The sequence below is a fragment of the Chenopodium album genome, chromosome 9 (assembly GCF_948465745.1).
Source record: "Chenopodium album chromosome 9, dcCheAlbu1.1, whole genome shotgun sequence".
Taxonomy (NCBI): Eukaryota; Viridiplantae; Streptophyta; class Magnoliopsida; order Caryophyllales; family Amaranthaceae; genus Chenopodium; species Chenopodium album.
Genome location: NC_137842.1, coordinates 10878130 through 10883221, shown reverse-complemented (window position 1 = coordinate 10883221; position 5092 = coordinate 10878130).

Sequence of the window (5092 nt, the reverse complement as noted above, 5' to 3'; positions counted from 1 at the left end):
GTACCTTGTGTTTAGTTCGGTAATTGATTTTTTTTTTTTGGCGAATGACATGATCGAATGCAAAGGAAAAGAAATACTCATTGATGGAACTTGGCATATAGACATAAGGATAAGGAGAACCTATGCTAGACTTATTAGGGGAAAAGGGTTGAAACGAAAGAAGAAAAAAAAAGCATGAAATCTTATATAGGAACTTGTCTTGTGCTTCGTCTTCATGGCTGTTTATGAGTAACTTCTTGCCGCCTGATGAGGAAAAAGTTTCTTGCTGTTGATGCTTTGATTAGAAGGAAAGAAGGAAGGAGTGATGTTCCCCTTATTCTTCCAACTATTGCCTAGTGATTTTAGACTCAAGTACTGTGTAAGGATGATCTCACTTAATGCATTCACTCAATACTCGAATTGGAAAGGAAGAGTGTATGAAACAATTTTGAAAACTGATGGGAAATACTCCACTCATTCCTATTACGACGGAAAGCGATGCATGCATGGTCCTAGTATACGATCATAAACAATATAGTGCATTACTCGAAGACAAAGTGTGTAACGACTCAACATGTGGGATTAGATGAGTTTATTAAGACTCGTGGTATGATCCCATGGCTAGACATGAAGACGTTGTGAAAAACAAAGGACCCAATGACCAAATAGCACGGAAGACTAAAAGACAAACTAACTTGATTAATTTTGTCCAATTTTAATGTTTATGCGATTTACTAGGTGAAAAGGGTCCATTGGCAATCATTAGTCATAAATAAGATCAACCACAATCAAAGACAAAGAACACATGTTAAGGTTAGCACAAAAAAAACACAAGAAACTAATAGGAAGAGGACTAGAATTCTAGAAGAATTAGGACTCATGGATATAAAAAATAAATAAAAAAATAAAAAAAATCTATAATCCTATGTTATACGATTTTACACGGATTAAAGGATTTGACTAAGACTAGCTTGACAAGAAAGATATAATTTTTTTTTTTAAAAGAAAGTCGAAGCTAAAAAGACACATAAACTGGACAGGCTGTAGTATATCAGTTATAACTTTTTATCTGTGACTCTGATTGGGATGAAATTAACTTCAAATGAGAGATAAAACTCAGGGCTATATATCTATAGGTTGCACGACACGTAACTCTTTCTAGAACTCCGGCTATGACCAAAACAAGTTGACTCTTGTGCAGTATACGGGAATAAAAATCCGGGTGACTCAAATTTTTTTTTTTTAAAAAATCTATGGCTCAACTCTAATAATAAAAAAAGGGTTTGATAAAAAATAAATAAATAAAAATTAAAAAAATGCACATATAATCACATTGTCACGAATGATGCAATGAAGTTCGCAACCTAAAGTCAAGATCTATGTTCCACTATGGTCAAGCTTTTGGGTGTCAAAGGGTACCATGGTTAAGAGTTTGGACGCGTTAGCAAGGCAGCCTCCCTTGAGGGTGTATGCCAACGGGCGGCTTCGCAAGTTCGTGATGAAATCGAACTCGACTCCATGGTTTGGGTGGATTTAAAAACTCGGATGAACTCTTATTGCCATGAGCGTTTTCGAGTTGATAGAGCATAAATCCCCCGGGCTAGCCACATACGTAGAACACGTACTATTGTGGCAAAATGGGTAAGCTAAAATGCATATGCATATGTGACAATGCCAATTAAATCAAAGAAATATTCTTCAAGAATCTTTCAAGTCTCATCCACTCATCTCAATTAAATACCGATCACTCAAATCGATAAATAACCAAGAATCCTCCCTAGTGGAGTCGCCAAATTGTAGGCGTCGCTCGATGTGCGCCTACGTTAAAAGCATGTGTGAATATGCTTGACTCTCATAGGAAGTGGGAATTGACATAACATGATGAGGGACAAGGAAATTAGAGAGCCGCCAACAAGTTTTTAAGGAACTTGTAAACCGTTCACGGATCACAAAAGGCAACCACGATTAAGGGACAACGATAGGCAACAACGATTGACCCGTGAAGGTTACACCCCATTCATAATCCATGAGATTACTAACTCCATATGGTTTGGAACCACGAAAGGAGGATCGGGGATGATGGTACAAAGTGAGTCATGGAGTCACATTCGCCCGTATTGGCCTCTACTCGATTCTTATAGTGAAAAGAAATTCCTGCGATCTCAAAGGCATACAAACAAAATATTCAATTTGCTCCAAACTATTATTATGCTAAATTGGTTGAATATTAATGCAACATATAATTCTAAAATATCGTGATCACTTGATTAAACAACAAGATTAAAAAGGATCCTAAACCGGTTGTCCAAATTATCTTATTAGGCGTGATTTTCAATTACATATTCCCTTTAAACAGGCAATATGGTGATCAATAAATATAATAAAATAAACATTAACATTGGAAGCAATTCAACAATAATAACGTTAGTCAAATCAAATATAAAATAACCTAATCATGATGCTAGCAATATAAAATAAAATAAGAGTAATTAACTTAAGTAATTACTCACATTCCACATGTTCCTTTAAATTGCTACATCATGAATAAACTGTTAGTAACTTCAATAAAAAAATATAAAGCAAATTGAAACAATTAAATTAAATAGTAGAGTTGATTTGGTCCAAACCCTCAGTCAATTATACCTTTCACACCTTGGTTTTAAGTATATAACTTCAGGTAAAGTATGGACTCCTTGGAGTGCTTAAGGGAAGAATGGTGTAATTAGGAATATAGGTTTAAGGCTTAGAATATGGGAGAGAGAGAAGAGAATGATTTTTGGTGTAAAAGAGAGAAAGAGAGAAGGATTTGATGATCAAGCTTGTTTATGATCGAAAAAGGGGTGATATGACCTCTATTTATAGGGAAAAAAAGGGTCGAAGAATCAAGAAAAGATCGAGTTCGAATCGGATTAAACCTCTTGCGATAGACAACAATTTTTGCGGTTTCTGTTTTTATCATATCTTTTGATCCAAAAACTGGAATAAGATGAATAAGATATCGTTGGAAAGCTCTTGAAGTCTACTTTCTAACCCAATTAGAATAAGATTAAAATATTTTGTAGAATAAAAGATATGGCCAAAATAGTGATACAGTGTCAGTTTTGGATAGAGTTTGACATTTTATTCATATCTTTTCCGTTATAGCTCGGAATTGATATTATAATATATCATTGGAAAGATAATTTCAACCATATAAAATTTGGATAAAAACTATGAGGCACGAAAATAATATCTTTCTGTCATTGAACGTCTTTCAATTCGGATAGAAATAGGATTTTCAAAAGGAAAAGTTTTATTCAATTTCAAACTCTTTAATCTTACCTTTTCAAAATGGATAATTAGGATCTTTTAGAAACTTATATAAGCTTATAATTAATACTAATTGGTTTAGGAATGGGATTAAATAATTTGGACCCTCCACATGATCATTGGGTCGTAGGTAAGGTGGGCTTAGGTTCGGTTTGGGCTCAGTTTAATATTTTGGCCATAACTTATTCGTTATAACTCGGATTTGGGCTTATAATATATCGTTGGAAAGCTATTTTAAAGCCCCATCCAAATATTTAATCATTGGACCCAGATTATGGACCAAAATAAAATGGATTAAACGTTTTATAAAAAGGACACAAAAGGAATGATTTTAAAGGATACAAAATGAATTATTTTGGGTTTAAAGGCACGAAAAGAGGAAAATAAGTGAAGGTTTGGGGAAATGGGCTAGGAATTGGGTTGGTTTATGAAATGGAAATATGGATTTAAGCACTCCAAGATTAAATACTCAACCCGACCAATAATGGCGGTGAAAGGTTGTTCATCATCGGGTTTGGTTTTGGGGAGACATTTTTAGGTGTCTACAATTTTAGAAAAAGCCGTCCAAAGTTAAAAGAGGCAAGGACATAAAAAAAAAAAAAAGCAAAAGCTTGGAAAAAGAAAATATCGAAAAAAAAAGGTAAAGAAGAATGTGAAGCACAAAAAAAAGTTTTGTTATTGTTGTTTTCCCTATTTTTGTTATTTTGTGTTAAATAAGTTTGGGGTAAAGGGAAAGAAGATAGAGCAAAAGAGTCGCCAACAAGTTTTTTTAGGAACTTGTAAACCGTCACAGGGTGAAGGTTACACCCCTTAACGATCCAAGAGATCGTAAACTCCATAAGGTCTTGAACCAAATAAGGGTTCGGGGATGAAGGTACAAATCCAACCTAAAAGAGATTGAACCTGCCCTAATAATAGGCCTCTACTTTATTCTGATCGTATTCATGTGCGCTTTTTGACTAACATACAATCAATAGGATTAACCCTAAACCTGTTTATCTATGTTGGTTGAATTTAATGCACAAATAAAACTATTATTGACGATCACTTGAATTATAATCATATTAATCCTAAACAAGATTATTAATTATCTTATTAAGCGTGATTACAAGTACCAATTCCCTTTAAACATGCATAAAAGGTGTGATCAAGCAATAACAATAAATAATCAAGCAACATAATAATAATCAAAATAATAATATTCATAATCATAATCATAATAAATTATAATTAAAATAATCATAATAAAAATCAAAACAATAATCATCATAATAACAATCATATTAATCATAATAATAATCATGTTAAAGCATAGCAAGATCCTAGGCATGATACTAACAAGATTAATAAAAAACCCTAGCATGTCACTAAACAATAAAAATCAAATCTTTAACCCTAACATGATACTAACAATCATAAATATTAGGAAGAACATAAGAAGCATCGTAATAATCATATTTGATATTAAAGTTACCCTAGACATGATACTAGGAATCATAATAACAATCTAAGCATGAACTTTATATCATAACATCAATAAAAACCATCAAAGTACTTACTTTGATGCCTCGTACCTCTTTCTAATAACAAAATACACACGTTAGTAACTTCAAGGAAAATAGTAAAACAAAACAATTAAATTAAATAATTAAAAGAGAGATTTGGGACCAAACCCTCAGAAATTAAACCTTTCACGTCTAGGGCGAAGGCAACTTCGAATATGGCTAGGTGTTTCTAGATCTAATGAATGCGGAATTTTTATATTTGAGAGAAGCAAGTTTAGAAAAGAGAGAGAGAGTAATCA